Source organism: Cupressus sempervirens, chromosome 11, assembly GCF_028749045.1.
Source record: "Cupressus sempervirens isolate cs-2001-9-10 chromosome 11, ASM2874904v1, whole genome shotgun sequence".
Lineage (NCBI taxonomy): Eukaryota > Viridiplantae > Streptophyta > Pinopsida > Cupressales > Cupressaceae > Cupressus > Cupressus sempervirens.
In genome coordinates, this window is record NC_143128.1 from 815,591,028 (window position 1) to 815,617,045 (window position 26,018).

The following is a 26,018-nucleotide window of genomic DNA, read 5'->3' on the forward strand; positions in this document are numbered from 1 at the left end:
AAAAGAAGTTCCAAAAAAAGTAAATGAAAAAATATTTGGTGAGATAGCACTAATACAATTTGCATTGGCAACTAAGGTTGAGGATGTGAAGAAGGTACTTGAGAATATATTCTCATTGTACACTAAATTGTGCAACCCATCACTCTTCCCCCAAGAGACTAGAAGTCACATTCTGAGTCTAGAGAGCCAAATTATTGCATCAGATGCAAATCTACCAATGAGTCCAGCTCAGAGTGAGAAGAATTTTAGGACATTACTTCAAACACAGAGTTAGTTAGCTATATTAACAAAAAATGAGGAAAACATAAGGGCCAAACTGACTAGCATACAAGCAACCCTCACACCCCATATGGAAATAATGCATAAGGAGCTAGACTATGCTGAAACTCTACTAAAGAAAGACCCCAATATTTCTGCCTTAGATGGTCTAGTTCACCTTGCTACCGAGCTTGCCATCCAAATCAAGTCATTGGATGTAGCATGTGAGAACTGGGATGCAACTCTTAAGATAATATTGGATGTCCATAAATCTTTTCTGGACAAACACACAATCAGTGTATAGCCCATTGACATAAGTGTCAAAAAGGGGGAGATATATATTTTTAGGGGAGAGAAAGCAAAAAGGGAGTGAATAAGATAAAGGGGGAGATATTATTTTTGGGAGCATAAGAGATTACAAGCAAAATCAGATGAAAGAGTATCAACAAAATAAAGAATTGAAGTCAAAGTGTATCAGTAGAGACACATTTACTGAGGAGTACAAAATTTTGGTTACAAAACAAACTCATCAACTCAGTGGAAGTTATTGAATTTTGAGGTATACAAGTTATTACAAAATTTTGATGTTTTTAAGTTTTGTATATAAGCCGAGTTAAGATATGTTATGCTTGTAAGCTTAAGGATGATAATGTATACTCAAGTGTTTTTGACACTCATGACAAAGGGGGAGATTGTTGATCTTAGATTGGTTTTGACTAGTGAGTGTCAACACACTTAAGTTATTTACTTAGTTCATGTCAAGCACAACATGTAAATATTAGACCATGCCAAGTCACAATGAGTGTCGAGCCACTCATGTGCCAAGTCACTCAAGTGCTGAGTAGATAGAACATGCCGAGTGATTTTGGAGCCGAGTAAATAGTGAATGCTAAGAAATACAAGTGTCGAGTCACAGCATAAAGATTAGTGTATGTCAAGCATCAGAGACTTCAGGTGTTGAGTAAGACAGTTTTGACATATTTATTTGTAATGGAACAAACAACTATGTAAACCATTTTTGAGTCGACTTAAGGATGAATTATGATATTTTGGAGATAAGGATGAATCTCTAGTTGGATTCCCTATGCAATTACATGTAGCCAATAAGAAAATGGGAAGGATTAGGTGGGAAAATGGATGAATCTCAGTCGTAGATTCATACCTAATCCTAAGCTACCAAAGTCTTCTTAAGGAGGGCGAACCCCTAAATTTTTAAAGAGTATTGAAGGAGTGAAGAGGATAGTTTGCATGTGCAAATAGTGCATTCATGGTGACTTAGAAGTTATGAAGTAAAATTACATTACAAAATTAGTTAGAGTAGAACATAGGATAGAGAAAAGGATATAGCCAAGAGATATTCGATCAAGAAGGATTAAGAAGACATTGTTTAGAGGTGATATGTTATCAGGAAAGCAAGTGCCAACCATAGGATCTATTCTAAGACATTCTAATAGGTGATTTCAGTTAAATATCTTAATAGAGTAGTTCTAATAGGCTGTATGAAATCCTTTAATAGGATGCTTACTTCGTTGTTAGTTAAAGTTCTCTAACAAGGCACCCTTGTAACAAGGTGTTGAAATCCTCTAACAAGGTGAGACCTAAAAATCTTTGTAAGCCTTTAACAGGGAATACCTTTCATCAGATATATCATGTTTCATGGTCAAAACAATGTAACCTTCATTGGATACACTTTATTGTTGTAGTAGTGAAGATTTGTGGGTGTCATCTCCACCCCATTTTTACCTTCTCACTTGGAGGGTTTCTAGGTAATCATATTTGGTGTTATGTGTGTGAATTCTTACATGTTTACATGATTTAGATGTATATTCTTTACATGTTATTTCAATTTACTCATTGAAAGTTTTATGGGTCCAAGTTTAAACTATTGATTCACACCCCCCAGGAGTTTACCTTTCCTATTGTAATTCCAATAGATTGTTGGAAGATTGGAGAGATTTTTGGAAGATTTATTTGATGATATGTTGCATTCATGACTGAGTTTGTAATTGATGTCAACATAACATGTTTGATGTCTTCTATGGTATCTGATAGAAGAACAACAAAAAGATCAAGTCGGTCAAGACAACTAGTTAAGCATGATAACCACCCGAGGTTATGAGAGGTACTTCTGAGTATCTTGTATATGTAGTTAATGTTAGAAGTAGAAAGGATAAGCCTAGAAGAATTAATGTAAGTTTTGGTGATGCCTATTCTAAGATAGAGTTTATAGAGGCATGTTCTGGTAAACTTGTTAGTTGATATCTTGAGGATCAAGGTTGAGAAAATGAAGAAGACATGTTGAGGATGATGTGGCTAAGATTACTCATAATAATATTGCATGTACATAAAGTTATTCAAGTTGCAAAGTAGAAGTTAAGGTTGTCACTAAGTGTAACATGTTCTTCATGAGGTCCTATAATAATTAATTGAGAAGGACTAACAACCAACTCAGGGAATTATTTTATGGACACGGTATAAAGGAAGGAAATTTTTATTTATCATGATGTATGTGGATATGGATGAATGTGAATTGTGAATATTTAGAAAGTAGCAGAGAGTGTGAAATGCAAAGTTGAGCAGAGCAGTGTGGAAGTGCATGAAACTTCATTGCCAAGGTTTTCCTGAGTGATCCAAGGTTTGGTATTTGAATTTGAGGTTTGTGATCTAGTCTACAAGGTCTAACAATGATTGGTTTGGTTGACAGGATAGAGGAAAGGATAGAGAAAAGAAGAAGATACCAGTAAATTACTTGTTTGAGCAGTGAGCTCTTCTTGTAGTTGAAATTGCATGTTTGGGCAGTGGGCTCTTCTTGCATACATTATACCACAACTCCTAACAGGGTTGAAATATCTTAATAAGGATTCAAAGTCTCCTAACAGGGACTCATTGTACCAAATTTTTTAATAGACTCCTAACAAGGTCCATCCTCTAACAAGGAACTTATATATTAGTACATCATCTTGTGGGCATCATTCCCACTAGGGTTTTCCCTATGATCAAGGGTTTTCCTAGTCAACATATTTGGTGTAATTGTCTATGTGCATATTTGTATGGTTTCTATTTACTTTTTTTGAATGGTTAAGTTTTTTTTAAGACGATAAATATTTTAATTATTAGATAACTGATTCAGCACCCCTCTTAGTTATCTTGGTGGACTATTGTTTCTAACAGAAAAGAGAGCCAGAAGGTATGGAAATTTTGGTTTGTTGTACATGTAAAAGGTTTGATCATTTTTCATCTAGATATCCTAAGAGAGTAAGAAAATATAGAAAGAGTTCACTTTCTGATGAAGATGAAAAATTTAAAGCAAGTATGGAAAGATTCTTGAATGACTATGATAATAAAGATAACAAGCTTGAATTGGTTAAGAAAGATGAAGTAATAGAAGAGATAGCTTTGGTAACTATTGTTGATCCAAAGGATAACCATGAAAATGTGGAAGTTATCATTGAGACTAAAAATGATCTGTAGAATGATGTATTAACTATTGAGAAAAGGGGAGAGTAGAGATGTGAACCTAGAGATGAGATGTCAACTCCTACCCCTAATAGGAATCTAACAAAGAATCACCTTCCTAAGAAGATAATTGGAAACAAAGACAAAGGTGTGATGACAAGAAACAAATTTAATGAAGAGATATGTTTGATTTCTCAAGTTTAATCTAAGAGCGCAAATGAAGCATGTAAGGATGATCATTGGATTCAAGCAATGAAGGAAGAATTAGATCCGATTGTGAAGAATGATACATGCGAGTTAGTTCCTAGACCTAAAGATAAGAATGTGATAGGAACCAAATGGGTATTCAGAAATAGGATGAATGAGAAAGGAAAATTTGTGAGGAACAAGTCTAGACTTGTATGCAAGGGATATTCATAGCAAGAAGGCATAGACTATGAGGAGACATATGCACCTATAGATAGAATGGAAGCATTAAGGATGTTGTTGGCTTATGCAGCAAATAAAAGTTCAAAGTTTATCAAATGGATGTTAAATCAACCTTCCTGAATGGAGAACTTGAAGAAGAGGTATATATTGAGAAGCCTGAAGGTTTTCCTTTGACAGAAGACAAAGACATGGTATGCAAACTAAAGAAAGCTCTATATGGTTATAAGCAAGTACCTAGAACCTGGTATGCAAGGTTAGATAGTTATTTGGAAAAGATTGGATTTGCTAAAGGTACAACAAATAGTAACTTGTATTTGAAAGAAATTGAGAATGGTTTGTTGATAATAGTAATATTTGTTGATGACATAATATTTTGAGGTAATGATGAAGCGAGTGATAATTTTTTTGAAGAAATGAAGAATGAGTTTGAAATGGGCACGATGGGAGAAATGAAGTTTTTCCTAGGACTATAGGTTGTGTAGAATAGTGATGGCATTTTCATTTCACAAGCTAAGTACTTAAAATACTTGTTGAAAATATTTGGGTTAGAAAGTCGTAAACTTGTTGGAACACCTAAGATAACTAGTCACAAGTTATCCAACAAAGATGAGACACATGCAGTAGAGTAGAAGTATAGGTCCATGATTGGAGGTTTGCAATATCTAACTTACACCATACTAGATATAGCAAAAGTAATTGGGATTGTATCTATATTTCAGGCTGATCCTAAGGAGTACCATTATGCAACAATAAAGAGGATATTCAAATATTTGAAAGGAGCATCTGACTATGGAATTTGATATAATAGGTTGAGTGATCTCACTTTATGTGCATATATTGATGTAAATTGGGAAAGTAGTATGGATGATAGAAAGAGCACCAGTGGTGGAGCATTTTTTCTTGGAGGAAGATTGGTTTCTTGGCTAAGCAAGAAGAAAGATTGTATTTCACAGAGTACAACTGAGGTAGAGTATGTTTTAGTAGAAAATAATGGTAATCAAGTTATGTAGATTAAGAAAATTTTGAAGAATAATAGAATTGAGTTTGTAGAACTTATTATCATTTACTGTGATAACACAATTATAGAGAATATGTCTAAGAATCCTATATTGCATTCTAAGACTAAACTTATATCTATTAAGTATCATGTGCTGAGAGAGAAATCAACAGAAAAGGAGATCATATCAGAGTATGTGAGTAGTAAAGTTTAGATTTCAAATGTCTTTACAAAGCCTGTGCCTGAAGATATATTTGAGTACTTGAGAGGTATGCTTGGGGTTATGCCCCTATTTACTATTGAGTAGATGATACAGTATGTGCATCAGCCCAATGGTAGAAAAAACTATTGTTAGACTGGACTGAATGTTGATGCTTCCTGTATGGGGGAGAATCTGTGATGATCTAAGTCATTGAGGACTCTTGGTATTTGTTTTAAATAGTATCTTTGGACACCTAAGCTAGTTGAAGAATTGGAACAATGTACATTAACAATTGGTATTTTGTAATTGTTGAGGCCTTTGACATTGATGTCAATAGGGGAGAATATGCATTAAAAACCATCTCCTAAGTAATGGGGGAGAAGAAATCCTAAGAAATGGGGAGAGATATCTCTTTAAAGAGATTTAGAAAGATTCATGTGAGGAAGTAGGAGATATGCACCTAATGTGTTGAGAATTATTTGGCGTGTGAACAACTGATGTAAAGATGACAGTTGCAACAACAAAATACTAATTGGTATTCTTGGAACTTAGATGTTTTTCATCTATGTTGCCATCAATGCCAATGGGGGATATTATTAGCATTAATATTGATGATAATACTTTGGGAAAAGACCCCCCTCCCCCCCATTATAGACCCCCCTCCCCCCTAAATTATTGCCCATAAAAAGACCCAAAAAAATAATAGCACATGTACTAATAACTGATCACATATGTACTAATAGTTGATCATTTTTTTAGCTTTCTTGGTTGCTAATTAGTCCATTTGTGCAAAAAGTACTATTTTTTTGGGTAAGCAACCATTGTTAAAGTATAGCTTCAATAGAAGTAAAGTACACTTTACATTTGGTATATGAATTCATGCATATTACACACACACACACGCATATACATAGTTATTGAATAAATATTTCAGTATTAGTTCATATACTTAATTGATTATCTTAGAATATATTATATATATCTTTATACTATCAAAATAAATAAAGGAAATCAAAACTAAATTTTTTTTTAGAGTTAAGCTTAATTATATTACTCAAAGTCATGTCCATGTAGGGACATGACTCTACATGGCCAATGGAAACATAGAGGCATGTCCCTATGGGACATGACCTCTGTTGCTAATATAAATGCTATTGCCAATCGCTGAGATAAACATCAATCACAAGGAAATATACTATCTTCAATAGTGATCAGTGATGAGAATTCGAGTTATAATTTAAAGGACTGCAAAATATACTTGACATTATAATACATACATACAACAATATAAATTATGTATCAAAATTCTATATATAAGAGATACTCAAAATTCTATATTAGAACTTTACCATTATTGATTGGTATATTTATAGAGAAGAAATTAGTATAATTTATCTCCATTAGATATCCTATTACATTTACATGGTATTAGAGCCACACTAATAGATAAATTTTGTTAGCTTTACATCGGATTTAAATATAGTAAAATAATTTCAATATAAAATGATGGTGAATCACGTAAGACTAGAGGACAGACTTGAAGGGGCCTCTAACTTTGCATCATGTAAAATATGAGTAATTATTATTCTATGAGAAATGGAATTAGAAGGATATATAGAGGAAAATAAATCTATACCAGAGAATGATCGAGACAAAACAACCTAGAAAAGATGCAACAACAAAGCTATGAAGATCACTATAGATTCTATTAAAGATCGCATCCTCCCATTTATATCAAGCCTGAAGACAACTTATGAGACATTTTCCACTATTAAGAATAATTTTGAAATTAATAACAGTAGTAGATTGATAACATTGAAGCAAGATCTACTATACATCAAAATGAACAATGGAGAATCATTTACATCTTATTTTTGAAGAATCTTAGAGTTGAAAGATCAACTTGAAACTATTGAAAATCAAGTAGATGATGAAGAACTTGGCATTATAGCACTAAAAGGAATACCTCTATCTTTGGAAACATTTATTTGTAGAATAAGATATTGACCCAACCTTCCAAAATTTGAACAACTTAAAAATGAATGTACTAAAGAAGAGTCAAGATTAATTTCTAGAGGAATCAGTTTAAATCAAGAGGGAGACATTCAATCTCTCCAAGTCAATACCAAAAATAAAGGAAAGAAAGGTAAATTCAAATGAAAAATAAAGGAATTCAACAAACATACAAGAAACAAGATTGGTCTAAAGTACAATGCTTCAAATGTGACAAATTTGGCCATAGTCATAACTTGTATCTAGAATGGAATAAGATTCAAGAAACTATAGCAAAAGTCAAAGATGAAAACTTTGCATTCTACTTAGCACTCTCAAGTGAACTAAACTCTAAAAAAACACATGGCTTATAGACAGTGGAGCATCACGTCATTTCATAGGCTTTAGAGATAAATTTGAAAGCTTTGAAGGATACTCCTATAAAGAAGTAACTATTGGGGATAACTCTACACACCCGGTAAAAGGTATTAGATCATGTTCAATACAACTAAATTTAGGTATCACTCTTCAACTAAAGGATGTTTTTACATCGTTAAAAAGAAATTTGGCCTCCATCTTTGACCTTGTAGACCAAGGGTATCAAATAACATTCCAAGAAGATAAAGTACTATCTTGGCCAAAGAACTCGAACATTAAGAATGCTATATCCATCAAATTTAGAGATGGAAGTATGTCAAACTTTGTAACCATCAAAATATAGCTTTAAATCATGAAATCTCAAACATGAATAAAATATGGCATAAAATACTAGGTCATCTTCATTTTTCGTGCTTTATCATCCATAGAAAAAATAGTAACATGGTTACCTAGTTTAAAACTTGATCATTCTGGTATTTGCAAATGATGTGCCCTAGGTAAAAACAAAAAAGGGTCCTTCCCCAAAAGTGAACACAAATATAAATCTATACTTGAACTCATTGATACTGATCTATGTGGTCCAATGTCTATACCTTCCCTAAGCAGATGTCTCTACTATGTTATTTATATATATGACTATTCTAGGAAAACTTGGATTTACTTCCTTAAACAAAAGGAATCAATTGAAGTGTTATCCAAAGCCAAATTCAAATAATTTAAGGTACTAGTTGAAAACCAATCTAAATAGAAAATCAAAATCCTAAGATAGATAATGGGGGTGAATACATCTTAGAAAATTTTAAATTTTTTTGCATCTCTATTGGGATTAAGAGGGAGTTTTTTGTACCATATAATCCTCAATAGAATGGAGTCACAGAAAAGAAAAATAGATTCATTATTGAATCAAGTAGATCTATGATGCATGATCAAAACCTTCACACCTCCTTCTGGGCTGAAGCCTCTAATATTGCAGTTTATATCCAAAATAGATGTCCTCACTCAATATTGGAAAATACAACTCCTAAAGAAGTATTTACTGGCAACAAACCAAATTTAAGCCACCTAATAATATTTGGTGTCTTGTTTATATTCAATTCATAAAGAAAAGAGAACTAAACTAGACCCATCAAGAAAGAAGGGCATATTTTTCGGATACAATGAATCATCCAAAGGTTACATGATCTATGTCCCTAGACAAAGAACTATTGAAATAAGTAGAGATGTAAAGTTTGAAGAAGACATTGTTTTTAATCTCTCCAAGAACATTAATGAATCATAGAAATTGTTTTTAATCTCTCTAGGAACATTGATGAATCATACTCAGAACCTACTATTGAACTAGATGAGAACCTTCTAGTAGAGAATGGGAGGGAGATTAATACTGAGAATCTTGCACCTCATAATCTAGATTTAGAGAATACTAAAAATCCTAACAATAAAAAGGGACCACTTTGGGCAAAAAATTTATAGAAGAAAATCATAAAGAATTTGATGATGCAGTCAGAGAAAAAAAGAGAACAAGGAACCATTCATACTATGTAGCACTACTCTTTGAACTCATCAAAACATAGCCTACAAATATTGAAGGAGAATTATCATACAAACCTTGGAAAGATGCAATGATTGAAGAATATCAATCCATATTAAAAAATGATGCATGGGATGTTGTACCTAGACCCAAAGATAAATAAGTTGTCTCTTCTAACTGGATATTCAAAATCAAGCATGCACCAGATGGTAACATTGAAAAATGCAAAGCCAAATTTGTAGCTCGCACATTCTCACAAAAAGAAGGAATAGATTATGAAGAAAATTTTGCTCTAGTTTCCTGGTACACTTCTATCAGAACCATTATAGTTGTTGCAACATCCAAAGCGTGGAAGATACACCAAAAAACTGCTTTCCTAAATGGTGAAATTGAAGAAGTATACATCAAAAAACTTGAATGATTTATCACTTATGAAAAAAATTCTCATGTATGTAAAATAAAGAAAGCACTGTATGGTCTTAAACAAGCTCCTAGGGCATGGTACAAAAGAATAGAAAACTACCTCACAAAATAAGGGTGTTCCAAAAATGAAGTTGATCCTAACATATATTTCAAAATAGTTGAAGGTGATATGATTATTTTTGTACTATATGTTAATGATTTAATAATAAAAGGTAAAGAACATCTTATAGCTAAATTCAAATAGGAACTAACAACATAATTCAACATGAAAGATCTAGGGATTCTTCATTACTTCCTATGTCTAGAAGTTTGACAAAAAGAGAATTCCATCTTCCTAAATCAAGGAAAATACACTATTGACATTCTAACTAAGTTTGTAATAATGGATTGTATACCCTTAACTACTCAAATGGAAGAAAATCTACATAAACTAAAGAATGACAGATTTGAATATGAATCTACCGATCCTACTTACTATAGACAAATTATTGGGTCACTAATGTACTTGGTAAACACTCGATCTGATATATGTTATGCAATTAATGCCTTAAGTAAATTCATCTATGAACCAAAGAAGATACATCTTATGGAATCCAAGCACATTTTATGTTACTTACAAGGCACAATTGGTATGGGGATCAAATATGATCAAGTTGAAATTAACCTTCATGAATATTTAGATTCTTATTGGGTAGGCAACTTGACTAATTGTAAGAGTACTATAAGATGTTGTTTTAGTCTCATGTTAGTGATGATCTCTTGGTTTAGCAAAAAAAAATCATTAGTCACCTTAAGCTATACTGAATTAGAATACGTAGCTTCTTCTATGGGAGCTAGATAAGCAATATGATTAAGAAAATTTCTAGTTGGATTATACAAGAAATCCTTGAAGCCTATAGTCATCCATTGTGATAATCAAAGTTGTATCAAGCTTTTAGTGAATCTAATTTTTCACAATCAATTTAAGAATATTGAAATACTGTATCATTAAATTAGAGATATGGTAGATCAAGATTTTCTCAATCAAAAATACATAAGTACAAATGAATAGACAAAAAATGTAGTTACCAAACCTCTTGCCAAGTCCAAATTGGAATATTTCAGAGGAAAACTTGATATGATTAAATTGTAATTGTAAAAACTGAAATCAAGTTTTAGTTTTTTCTTTTATTTATGTATTTATGATACTATATTTTGATTGCATTAGATATATAATGAAAGGTGATAGTCTTTCATTGACATATATATTTAGAAGGTAACCATTGTAAAGCATCGACCTTACAAGTGATAGAGCTATTATCTTGACAAAATTGCATATTATTGAAAATAACTAGAAGTCTTGCTAATGAATGTATTATGATTAGACTTCATTAAGTTGTTGTCTTAGAGTGATGGAGATCATAATATTTGTCATGATAGAGTTCATGAAATTTTGATTTTGGCTATCAAAATACTCACGATCATTGTATCTAAGTATTGTGAATTTGATAAACCTACTCTCTTGATAGATATTATTAAAGATCATACATGTGTGCATGTCAAGAGAATATGAGACACCTTAGCTTGGTGTTTCACTTATCACTTGCTAAGAGGAGTGTTAAAGTATAACTTCAGTAGAAGTGAAGTACACTTTATATTTGGTATATAAACTCATGTTTATCACACACACACATATACATATACATATATACATATATACATATACATATATACATATACATATATACATATACATATACATATACATATATACATATAAATATACATATACATATACATATATACACATGCACATATGTTACTGAATATACATTTCAGTATTAGTTTATATACTTAATTGATTATCTCAGAATATATATATATATATATATATATATATATATATATATATATATACTATCAAAAAAATAAAGGCAATCATGACTCCCATATGGTTTAGTGTTAATTATATTACTCAAATTCATGTCCATGTAGGGACATGACTCTATGTGGCCGTTGGCCATGTAGAGGCATGTACGTACAGGACATGACCTCTCTTGCTAGTATAAATGCTATTGCTGATTGCTGAGATAAACATCAATCATAAGGTAATGTACTATCTTCAACAATGATTGGTGATGAGAATTAGAGTTATAATTTAAAGGATTGTAGAATATACTTGACATTATAATACATACATACAATAATATAAATTATATATCATAATCCTATATATAAGAGATACTTAGAATTCTATATCAGAACTTTACCATTGCTGATCAATATAGTTATAGAAAAGAAATTAGTATAATCTATCTCTATTAGAGATCCTATTACATTTACAACCATTGGGGCGTGAACATAATGGGTTTTGAGCAAACATTTTAAAATAACACTTCTAGACCACCTTCCACTCTACGAGCTCTACAAAGAGCTTCGTAAATGTAAAAAAGCTAAAAGGTTAGCTTTAAGCTCTTCACTCACCTACAAAAGTTTACCAAATTTGACAAACATCAACATATAGATTAGAAATTCTACATGCCCAAAGTTACCCTAGTATACTAGTGGGTCGCTTACCCTATAAGATAGATTTTAGTAATCATATATTATCATTGTGAATCCCACCCTCACGAACCCCCCCCACCCACCCAAAACATATCTGATCCAATATGCATCTTTCTCCAAATTTTTTTTGTCAACGTATCCAAAAAAATGGTTGCAGAATGCTTTTATTTTCTTGATATACCGAGTCACCCTTGTTGGAAATGTAATGATGATTAAGTGATTGTTGGGGGGGGAGGTGTTGAATCAAGAACTACTTAAAACTTCTTTCTCTTAATCCCACTTTATTAGATTATGTAATCTACTTGTATGCATGGAACATAAAGAAATAAAAGTAACAATACCATAACAGTTTGACACAATATTTGGTAGCCTAGAAGCCCTCCAAGGAGAAGGTAAAACTAGGGTGGGGATGACACCCACAATGCTTACTACTGCAGTAATAAAGTTGGCCTTTTAAGGCTTCAATTGATCTAGTAATCTACTTGGTTAAGAGTAAGTAGGATTGCTAGGTCCACCTTGTGAAAGGATTTATACAATGCAATAAAGTATGCACTCGGTTAGGAGATTCTACAAGGACTATTAGGTCCACCTTGTTAGAGGATTTGAGACTTATACACTTATTAGAATGAATCAACAAGTTGATCTCTGTTATGCAACTTTTTTTGCTGATGAAAATCCTTTGAATATTATATTGATCACCTAACTATGATAGATGAGTCTCTACTTTTCCTTTGTACTACTTGATAACCTCCTAATCAATCTAATATTCCATTATCCATATTCTCTTGTGATAATAAAAGTAAATCCATGATATTTCTTGGATGAAACAAAGTTTCTTCCTTATATTTCAACCCAAATAGTAACTCTGCATTAGGTCAGTAATAATAGCAATTTAGTAATTTCAATTTTTTTTGCCAAGTTAGCTCAATGCTGATACTTGGGTCTAATAGCTTGCTCATGTGATATGGAGACACTTAGGCAACACTATCAACTCAATTATCTCTAGCACTCAGTTGATTCTAGATTCTTGGGTTGATTATGGATACTTGGTTCACATTGATCACTCGACAAACTCAATTGGCTTAGTTTACATTGCTCTGCTTGCTCAATTCTCATTTTGAAACTGGAATGCTAAACCAACTTAGTTTACACTAGATCTTAGTTGACATTGTTAGCTCCATTAATACTTGATCTTGGTTAAAACTCTTTTGCTTGGTAGCTTGGGCTATACTAAATTCCTTGATGACTAAGTATTTTGGCACTAATTGACAATATGTCTTTCCGTAGGGTCAACGACCCTTAGCTTCATATTTTCCATAGCTTCAATCAAAAATGATTTCTTTCCTGCATCTTTATTATTCTCTACCAACTCTAATTCATCTTTTACAAGAGCTTGTTTAATTTCTTAAACATTCTCATTTTTAGAAAAATAATCCCACACTACATTAACTAAAGTAGATCCAAACAACATATGGGCAAGCCTAAAATTAATCCTTATCTCTGACCAAGACTCAATTATCTCTTGCTAACAAACACCAAAGTTTAACTTAGATTTCCTTAGAACCTTTGAAAACAAAAGTTAATTTTTGAGCAACAAGTGCTAAGTCATTTTAGTGTGCATATGCCATGAAAGAAAAACCTCAAATAGTGTACATCTTAAATCCTCACAATGCCAAGATAAATAAAGTATTTTCATTTACATTGCAAATCTTGATTCCTATTTTTGTGATTTTACTTGAACCATTTATTTCACTCAGAAGATGAGTGGAAAAATACATTTTTTATGTGTTTGGTTGTTCAAATTAGAATTGGAATTTGGACAAACCAAGACATTTTGGATTGACAAAGTATGGGAAAATACATTGGACTTGTCTTGCAAAGGGGATCTCTCTATAATATATGCTTTCCATACATGCCATGATAGTAGATAATTCATTCAAAATCCTTGTGGTTGAAATGAAATCTCTTTTAATTCATTCAACACTATCACCAAAGTTAATCTCACAGATGGTTTTATTCCAAGCAACTTGCTAGATGGGCGTATTGCTAGATAAATAATAATTTCTCTAATGATGAATTTTACTTATCATTTTATTCTGGGAGGACTCATGGGATGGACTTCATCCCACAAATATCTTGGAGATTCCTATAGAGCTCAAAGAGAAGTTAATCTCCTTATGGGGTCACAAGGTTAGTAATTATAAATCGAAGATCTCAACACATGGCACTTCTAGCTGGGTGTGGAAATCTTTGGACAATATAGACTTGGAACCCCTGGTAAAAGTGAAATATGAAAAGATCATGAAAAGTAGAAAAATCAAACAAGTAGAGAGGAATGATAAACTAGTCTGGGTAGTGTCTAAAGATAGAAAGTATAGTGTGAAAAATGGATATAAAGCTCTTATTAACTCCAAAATTGGGATGAAGTGGATCTCCCACTCAATCTATGGTCCTATCTACCAAAGGCTAGGTTCTTTCTATGGTTAGCATATCAAAATAGGATCCTCACGCAAATATATTTTGCAAAAGATGCATGTTATGCAGACAAAATAGTGAAGATAGAAACCATATCTTATTTAGTTGCCCTTACACCCAACATTGTTGGGATTTGATCATAAATATGTTGGGTTGGTATGCCCCTTTGCCAAATTTGCTAATTGATCTTCTTAAAGGATGGCCTACTAATATCTATAGAGGTGTTTACAATAACATTTGGAATATTTTCCCATCTATCCTCATATGGGAGGCATGGAAAGAGAGAACTAGAAAATTGTTCAAGGACTAGGTAACACAACTAGAAGAGATTGTTAAGAGGATAGAAGAAAGCATAGTCAAGACTCTAAATTCCTATCCCAAAAACTCCCAGAAAGAAGAAGGATCATTCTCATGTTGGGATGGCCTCATTAAGAAAAATTGGCCTATCTCATTAAACCCCCACTAATTTATAAAAAGAAGAACAAGGAGGCTAGGGAAAATTGTAGATGGACTCCCCCTCCTAATGGATCGTCCAAATTAAATTTTGATGGTGCCTCTAGAGGTATCCCAGGTTTAGTAGGTATTAGCCACATTATTACTAATGATTCAAGGGAGTGGATAGCTAAAAGGGCCAAATCTATCAATCCTACTATTAACAACTTAGCTGAGCTAGAAGCTCTACATGAAGGGCTCCAACTCTGCCAAGAATTAAAACTCTCCAATATTATCATTGAAGGAGACTCCTAGATCATATTGAATGCCTTAAGAAGGAGAGCTACGCCCAAATGGGTTTTGAACTCAAAATTAGAAGAGGTTCTTAATATTCTATATAGGTTTGTAACACTAAGATTCAACACATCTTTTAGGAAGGAAATAAGAAAGCTAAGCTATTGGTGAACGAGGGGGCAAATGGTAATACCCACTTGTTTATTAGAGATAGGTAGTATCACCTTAATTTTCACTCAAGGGTTTTGTTATTTTTTTCCTTTTTTCTTATCTTCTTATTTCCCCCCCTTTAAGTACATGGTAGACTAGTACTAATTGTGCTCATATTTTTAGTTATGTCTAGACATTAATTTCTTACACCTGTTCTATGCCATAGGCTTAGTTGTAGGCCCCCTTCATGTGAACCCTTGTTTGGCTTTAAATACTATCTTGTAATGATTTCTTTGTTACTTATCTTCTCTAACTTGCATCATCAATCAACCTTCAACCTCCCTCATGATTTTTTCCCTTATGGTGTCATCAATGCATGATGTCACTACCTCTAGGTGCATCTAGATCCTTCCATGGTTTTTTCTATTTAAGCCCTACTGTCATTTTCCTTCACTGGCATCATGATTTTCCTTTTGAAATATATTCAAACATTTGTCTCTTTCATACCACAGAGGAGAGGACAATGGCTTTCCATGACAATGTTAAGCCAAAAAGATGGAGTAGAGTTTTTAAGCCAGTTGATGACATGACTAGGATAGTAGTCAGTAGGGCTATCAATGAAGGTTATTTCAACTATAGTTATACATGGAGGACCAATAGTGATATTATTGGGGCATTTATCGATTGTGTGGCCAAAGCCAGGGTGGAACCATGGGCCATAATTAGGCTTTGTTGTAACATCTTTGACCTAGTATGGAAAAAGGGAGTCAAAGAAGCCATTTGTGGCATTGATGATAAATATAGGATCCCCCTCTCAGAAAATTATATGTCACACTCATCGGGTAGTCCAAAATTGGAGGTAGCTTATCGACATCCTGCTCTAGTCATCCATGAGAACTTTTCCTTCTACAAAGAATGGCCATGAATGGACGCTAGTATACAGTTCCTCCTCTAGTGGAGAGGGATTATTGAAGATGTCAGAAAAGAATGGCTAAGGAACTACCTTAATATTTCAATGTCTACATCCACCTGTGTTGGCTCTGGATAACATTGAGGCCTTGAAATTTTGCACTCCAAATGTAGAGAAGACCAACAAGGAGAAGAATGAGTTTGAATTCCCACCTTTCTTCCAACCAGAGAAGCCTAACAACATCTCTAAGGTCATCATGGTTTATTAGAAGTAAGCTAGCTCTCATGTGCTATTTTGTGTCTCCTTTTGCTAGGTTAGGTATGGGTTACCCTATTCGTTCCCTATTCTCTCTACGATAGTTTCTTAGTTCTTTGTCTCTGGCTTAGTCTGGTCACAGGGTTGTTGGTTTTAGTTTTAATGGGTTTACATTTGTTATCTCTTTCTCTCCTTCCTTTTTGTATCTAGCTACTATATAGCTTGGAAGGATTTTCTATTGGTTGCACCCTTCAGTTGGGTTCCTTTTTGTAATAGTTTACTCTCAAGGTTTTTCTTTCTCCTGTATCTCTTTAGATTGTAAATAATGCTTATATATATAGATGGTAAATAAATTTAAGATTATGGTCTCTCAATTTTGGCCCTTTCAACCTCTATTGATGGTGAGGTTCTATTGTTCCCTTCTGTTTCAATAAAAAGCTAAGATGTTTGTTTCTTTTAGTATAATGGTGGTTGTTGGAATTTACAAGTGGTAAGATTTACTTCTAAGCGGTGGGGGTGAATCAGAAGTAACAATATTTAATCCTCTAAAACTTTTAACTGAGATCATTCATATGCAACTACCATATCTAATTAACATAAAAGTAAAGACATGAATGAAAATAGATAACACAAGATTTTGTTCACCCAGAAACCCTCCAAAATGAGAAGGTAAAATTGGGGTGGGGATGACAACCACAAATTATCACTGCAGCAATATGTAACTATTTAAGGTTATAAAGTTTGACCACTTCCAATGATCTTCCCTATGAAAGGCCTACCCTATTAAAGGCTTTACACCCTATTAAAAGTGACTTGGTTAGAGGATTTACAAACACTCACTTGGAATGTTACCCTGTTAAAGGATTTATCACCTTGTTAAAGGTTTACAACATGGTTGCTAAACCAACATATCTCCATAGGATTTTCATTCCTAATACAATGGCTAGAGAGTATTAGAATGTATTGACCTAAAAACTTAAAATCTTTAATTGCTGATTCCAGATCCTTGTTTCTCTCAATTTGATCTAATCCTTCCTAATCTGATATGTCTATGCTTGAAGTGCTAATGCTATGTTCTAACCAACTGAATTATGCAGTGCTACTCTTTCTCTAAGTCTTTACACCCTTCTAAACTTTTCTAGCATTCACCCATATAAATCTCACTCTCTCTACTGAATTATGGGGTTTTGACCTCCTTATAAGTCTTTGAAGACTTAGGGTTAGGTATGAATCTATGATCAATATTCATCCATATTTCTCGCTCAAATATTTACACTTATTTTATTGGTTGCATTCTTTCTCCATTTTTCTGATTGGTTGCATGCTGATTACATAGGGAATGTAATAGAGTTGATCTTATCTTTAAGTTCTTTGAGATTCATCTTAAGTCAGCTCAAAAATGGTTTACATCTGAGTTTGTGAAGGCACAAACTCATATGTTGATTCTGTGTTACTCAACACTTACTAATTGCTGATGCTTGACACATATAGGAATTTTGTCTCACTCAATTTCTATAGTAACTTTGTCTCACTCGACATCTATACTTTACTTGGAACCTATAGTGACTCAACATCACTTATCACTTGGCACTTGATACTTGCTCGACACTTGAAGTTCACTTGACACCTATTATATTTCTGACTTGACACATACTATAGCTTAGCATCTGTATCATACTCGACATCAACTTTGGAATTTTTTAAGTGTGTTGACACTCAATTATCAAAACCAATCTAAGACCAACAATCTCCTCCTTTGACATGAGTGTCAAAAATACTTAACTAAGCATTATGAATCTGATCTCTATAATACACATCCTGTTCAACATATGTACAAAACTTCAAAAAACTTGTTCAAAATTTTGTAGAAGACTATTGTACCTCAAAAACTTGTAACTCCCCTTGAGTTGATGTGCCATTTCTGTATCCAAAATTCCTTATGCTAAATTTGTCTCTTGCAATTGTTTCTAATACTCTTTACCTTGTCTGCTCTATTTGTACGCTATTGTTGCTCCCCCTTTTTTACACATCTTCCTTGTAGTTTTGTATCCTTTTGGCTATATCTTCTTATTTATCCTCAAAACTCAAAATTTTATTATCTCCCCCTTTGGGTATATCTCCCCCATATCTACATAGATGATCTCCTATCCCGCATTCTTTATTTCTCCCCCTTTTTTAATACTTATGTCAAAAGGTCCTACAAATGAATGGAATACTTAGCCAAAAAAAAAATTATTTACCTCCATGATGATCTTTAGAGAAGCATCCCAATTGTCTAGTGCTATTTCTAGTGCTTTGAGCTGGACGACTATCTCTGCTGTAAGATGTACTAGGCCTTCTAGTGTAGAAATATTTGGATCTTTCTTCAAAACATTCTCTACAAAGGCCATCTCTCTGTGCAATACTTCCATGTGTGGGGTGATGGCAGACTGGATTTGTATTAATTTGGCCTTAATATTAGCCTCATCTACTATTAATACAGCTAATTCCTTTTGAGTGTGAAGCATTGTGACAAAATGCTTCTCACTTTGAGTTGGATCCTTTGGTAGCTACATACTTGATACCTTAAGATTCCTCTCCAAGCTCAATATTCTTTGGCTAGTCTCTTGTGTGAAATATGAAGAGTCACATAGTTTGGAGTATAATGAGAATATGTTCTCAAGTACTATTTTAACCTTCTCAACCTTCTTAGCTAGTTCTACTTGTGATAGTGCTATTTCACCAAGTATCTTCTCATTCACCTTTATTTGAAACTTCTTCTCAAACCATTCTAATAATTTAACTTTAGTATCTAGGTCTTCATTTTGTACCTGGTCCATTATGTTGGACAAATGATCCATGATGGGCTTTGTTTCATTAGGTACTGGCAGGTTGAATGCATCAAGAAAGATGTCTTTGATTTCTATTAATGCTTGCCTTTGCCTGTACTCATTCCTGAGTATTTATTGCTTCTTCTTCCTCTCTAGTACCTCTTGCACTTCATTGATCTATATTAAGTTCATTGTCTTGTAGTCATAACTTGGTATGACTATTTATTCATCAAGTGCAAGGTCTCCATAATGAAGTACCTTTGCTACCTTTGTGGAGCTTCAACTTGGTGCTGATCTTTATAGTGGTACTGCATCAGTGCTCAACTACTTAGTAGGAGTCCTTGTAGTAGGCAAGTTAACCAACATTTTTATTATCTCTTTCTCTCTCTCCTTAGGGGTTTTATCCTCTTCCTTGTCTTCTTCTCTTCTACCTTGATCAATTATGGTGATTAGAGGAGGTGCACCTTGGCTTTGTGATGTAGGAGCAGAGGTATTGTTTTGTCCTGTCTTCTACTTAGCTTGCTCCTTGACAGTTACTGTGACTATAGTGTCAACCTTAGCAAATGTGTCTTGTGTTGCTTACTCTTGTGGTTGATCACATGTAGTTGTAGGAGGTTGTGAAGGTGGTTCATGTGTGTTCACCTTTTCCTTGGCAATTTTAGCTACAGCCTTTTGAAGTTCCTCTACACTCACCAAAACAAGGTTTGTACACAACTGTGATTATAAAGTTGTTTGGTGAAGGATCTTTCTAAGATCCTCTACAGTTAATGGATTGATGTTCTGACTTGAGGTATCAAGAACATCCTTCATAATGACTTTCTCTACAGATGTAGGTGTAGCATGTGGAGGACTAGATGGTGGAAATTGTGTGTCTTGGACACTCTGTTCTTGTTGCTGCTTCTCAACTGTTGCCTCATCACCTTTCTATGCTTCTTTCTCCACTATTACATTCTCATTTTCCTCTTCTTCCTCATCATTTCTTCCCTCAAAAGGATCTTCTTGTCCTTCTTTCACTCTAGTTAACCCATAAGTCAATTTCCACATTTGTGTGGACTTTTTCACAACACCTGCTATTTTATTTTGCAAATTACTAAAGGCTCTGTATTTGGGTATAAAATTGCTCCCATGTTTCTTGCGAGCCTTACTTATTTGACCTTTTGTAAGGTCAAGAATTACACAAGCCAATTTTGACTCCCTTATTTCCTTCTCCGTGTTTAGGCAATAATGCCATTTATTTTCAATAATTAAACTTAGCTCCTTAGGCATAGAATTATCTAGTTCAAGTGGAGTAGTCTTGAACTTGGCCATCATAGTGCAGATAGATTCTTCCACTATGTTATGCTCTTCTCTTGTTAGTTTATTAAAATCAATGGTTTTCAATCTAGTTAAATCTGCATTATCCCTAATGTTATCACAAACATTTTCAAGGTCAGATTTGGTGCTGTGACTTACCACTCTGAATTGTTCATTGTCAGATTTTGGTCTCTCTTCATCTGATTCTAGGGATGCCACATATTTTCTTCTCTTTTTCTCTATTGGACCTCCTTGATCTATGGATTTTTTCTTCTCTTGTTCCTTTTCCACCTCAGTTGATGCTCTTGTATCTATCCTTGTGGTAGGCTTTGTTGGGCTTGGCTTGGCTACTTTCTTCTTGCCTTTGGGCTATCTAGTAGGTTGTTTTTGTGCCTTCCTCTTCTTGGGTTCTACCTTTGGTGCTCCCTGCTCAACACCTTCTTCTTCCTCAGCATCCTAGTGGCTTTTGCCCTTGTTTTTCATTATCATCATCTGCCTCTTCATCTTCTTCTGCCTCCTCTACCTCTGTTGTGCCTTCTCCAAATTTTGCCTTTAGCTTTTTCACTAATTTATCCTTTTTCTTTAATGTTGAGGCAATTTTCAACTCCATATCTACCTTTGACCTCACCACATCATATGTGCCAAAATGTGGTACACTCTTGTCTACTTCTTCTGCTAATAGTGTTGTTATAGTTGTAGATGCCTCATTTATGTTAATTTCATAGCAAGAGGTCTTAGCCATCTAACCCTTGGTATGACTGCTTGTATGTACATATAATCAATATCCATAAGAAAACATACATCATTTACATGTTGCTCAACTAGTGAAACAGGTATCCCCAGTCTCTGTTTCATAGATTTCTTGAAATCTTCAAAATAACTAGCCATAAGTGTCTCAAAATTAGCTCCCACTTGTTCAATGTATTCATTTACTTGAGATACAATGGACCTATTGGTTTTCTAGCTAACTTTACCAAAAGGATGAAATTCATTTTGTACATAGAAAAATATACACATCAAATTTGCATCAAATTTGCATTGTGCTCCCTTAGTTCTCCTTATTGCTCCTAAATTCTCATTGATTTGTTGCAATTAAAATTTTGCAAGATCATAAGTATGATCCTTTTTGACTAATTTATAGCCAACATCTACTGCAATGTATGGAACACTGTTGAGGCTACTAGATTGATAGAATTCGTGTGAAATGAATCTAATAAAAAAATCAACAAGAGGATCTTGAATGATATCTATGGTCATGCCTCTCTTGTTCCATTTTTCTCCTATGTTTTTCTCAATTGCTTCCTTTGAGTCACTTTTGAGGGTTTTGGGCCGATCTAGGGTTGGATACCCTATTACTTTGTGAACAATTCTTCTTGTTATTTTGATTGGGACATCTTCCAACCATAAGATTCCATCATGAATCATGTTGAACACAATTTTGATCCATTCAATTTTGAAGATAGTGGGGAACTCTAGGGCATGAGTTAAACCCTTCCTTTCAATGATTTGGAACTTTTTCTTCAAAACTCTATTTTCACACAACCTATCATAAGCTTCTCCCATTTCCATGTCTCCAATAGCACCAATATTACAATTATAACATCTCCTAACATCTTGGACCATTACTACCTTAGGAGGAATTATGGATAGGGCTCTGGCTAGGTCATTTTTGTATGCAACTTTAGGGATTGACTGAAAATTTGGTTGCTTAACTTCATTTGACACTAGTTGGACCTCAAATGACTCTTTCTCCTGAGGTTTCCTAGAAATGGAGGCCATTTCTTCTATCTAGGGTTTAAACTAGAAGAAATTTAAAACTGCATAGCTTGACACTAGTGTAAATACCTTGAAATCAATGAAACTAAGCTGAATCTCTATTGAAATTGGCTCAAATGCTGGATTCTCTGCTTGAGAATATTTTTGCACTCTTCTTCATCTTTTCTCTTCATTAATGATGAAGAAAAATGGTTCAAAATGTGATTATATACCCTTATTTCATAGCATTTAATACTTAGTGCATTTACATCTATCCACTCAGCTTCTTAAGCATTTCTGCATTACTCGACTTTCATTGGTTTATAAACACTTGGCATACACTAGAGTTTCCCTTACTTGGATTCAACTATAATTTTCCTTTGCTTGACTTCCACTATCAATTCAACTGAAACTAACCATTCAACTTCTACTAATTTTAACAAACAACTCGACATGTGCTAAAATTTTAGTTGGCATCTAAAGGCATCTTTTCTTAGTTGGCAACACTGGTGAAAACTTGAAGCTTTAACTTTGCATCTTTATTCATGCTAATCTATCCTTTTCAGTACTTGCTTGTCTTGGAACTGATGTATGGTAAAGCTTTTCTACATCAGTCGCATATACCTTCTTTTTCTTAGTTGGATGAAGTGTGACCACTTGAACTTTTGGGTGAAGTGATCCCTTCATTAGATGTCCTACTTCCATCTTTCTTCTTCCACATCTTATTCATTTCTCCTCTGATGTGTTCAACATCCACCTTTCCTTTTCCTTTATTGAACTATGAGTTGGGTGCCTTTGACCTTGTTGGGCAATTTCTATTGATATGACTAGTTTTCAAACAACTAAAACATGTAGTTTGACTCAACCATCTGCTATAGTTTTCACTAAAGTGTGATCTTATGCAATTTTCAAGCATGTGTCCATACTCCTGACAGTAGTGACAGCTATGCCTAGCATTGTAATCCTAATTGTAGTGATGTCCATGATTATTTCCCCTTTTTGGTTGATTAGGTGTCCACATTGGCTTTGATCTACATTCAAAAGCTCTATGTCCATACTTCTTGCAATTGTAGCAGTGACCTTCAAATCTTGGTGTCTTGATAGTCCTAGTCCTACAGTCATGTGCTTGATGTCCTTGCTTGTTGCACTTGTGATATTGACTCATATTCTTAGGATTGTCATGCTAATAGGCATTCTTACTCTTGCACACATTAAAGGTATGTCCCTTTTTCCCACAAAAATGACAAATAGGTTTAGTATTCTTACCTTTGTCACTTATTTCTTCTGTAGTCTTGGATGACTTCTTTTTTAGTGCTGGTGCATCCTAGTCTTGAAGTATCATTGTTGGCTCTTGGTGATTTTAGTAGCTGTTCAAAGTACTTGATGGCCTTATTGGGTTTGTTGAAGCTCTTTGTAATCTCCTTCTCTCTTTTTAGGTCATTTTGCAAGTGTTCATTCTATATCTTTAGTGTGGAGATCTCAATGTCCTTGATATTCAGTTCATGATGTGCATTCATCATATGACTTAGGGTGTCTAGCTACATGTTGGAAATTCTTACAAGCTCAATTCACTTTTCCTCCAATTTTTTGGTAAGGTTTCTCTTATCTTCTGTTCAGCTACTTCACAAAGCATCATGGCTTGTGATTCTTGTTCAAGCTTGAGTGTTATGATCTCTTCTGGTTGAGTTCTATTCTTCTCCATCAAATCTAATATTTCTGCATCAAACTCTTTGGAATCTCCATTTGCAAACACTTTTTAGGTGTCAATCTCCTTGTATTGTGTATCATTCTCAGATATGACAATCTCTCTTCTTCTTTTTAAGAATTTTCTTAGTTCTTCTCTGGCTTCTTTCAAGTTTTGTAGAATAAGTTGTATATCAATCACGTGATTCTCTATGATCTTCCCAAGTTTGTAGACTTCCACTTCTAGATCTTTTGTCCAAGCTATGAGGCTTCTTCTTGTGAGAATTTAGCTCTGATATCAATTTTTGGGATTCACAAGTGGGAAGATTTACTTCTGAGAGGGGGGGTGAATTAGAAGTAACAATATTTAATCCTCTAACTTTTTTAACTAAGATCATTCACATGCATCTACCATATATAATTAACATAAAAGTAAAGACATGCATGAAAATAGATAACACAAGATTTTGGTCACGTACAAAACCCTCCAAAATGAGAAGGTAAAACTAGGGTGGGGATGACACCCACAAATTATCACTATAGCAATATGTAACTACTTAAGGTTATAAAATTTTACCACTTCCAATGATCTTCCCTATGAAAAACCTACCCTGTTAAAGGCTTTACACCCTGTTAAAAGTGACCTGGTTAGAGGATTTACAAACACTCACTTGGAATGTTACCTTGTTAAAGGATTTATCACCTTGTTAAAGGTTTACAACATGGTTGCTAAACCAATCTATCTCCATAGGATTTTCATTCCTAATACAATGGCTAGAGAGTATTAGAATGTATTGACATAACAACTTACAATCTTTAATTGCTAATTCCAAATCCTTGTTTCACTCAATCTGATCCAATCCTTCATGATCTGATATGTCTTTGCTCAAAGTGCTACTGCTCTATTCTAACCAACTAAATTTTGCAATGCTGCTCTTTCTCTAAGCCTTCACACCCTTCTAAAATTTTCTAGCATTCACCCATAAAACTCTCACTCTCTCTACTAAATTATGGGGTTTCGACCTCCTTATAAAGTCTTCAAAGACTTAGGGTTAATTATGAATCTACGATCAATATTCATCCATCTTTCTTGCTCAAATATTTACACTTATCTTATTGGTTGCATGCTTTCTCCATTTTTTTGATTAGATGCATGCTGATTACATAGGGAATGTAATAGATTCAATGTTATGTTTAAGATCCTTTGAGATTCATCTTAAGTTAGCTAACAAATGGTTTACATCTAAGTTTTTGAAGGCACAAACTCGTATGTTGATTCTGTGATACTCAACACTTAATGATTGCTGATGCTCGACACATATAGGAATTCTATCTCACTCGGCTCCTATAGTAACTCTATCTTTCTTGACATCTATAATTTACTCAGCACCTATAGTGACTCGACATCACTTATCACTTGGCACTTGATACTTTCTAAACACTTGAAGTTCACTCGACACCTGTTATATTTCTAACTTGACACATACTATTGCTTGACATTTGTATCATAATTGGCATCAACTTTGAAATTTGTGAAGTGTGTTGACACTCAATTGTCAAAACCATTATGAGACCAATTGTGGTAATGTGATCAACTTCGAGTAATTACTAAATGAATCATAATCTCCAAAATTTCATTATTTGCTGATAATTTAAGTTTATCAAATCTTAGTATTATAGTTGGAATAATAGTCCTATCCATTTTTTTCCTACCATAAATGAAGGCTACAACACTGCTAGCTGGAAAAAGCTTT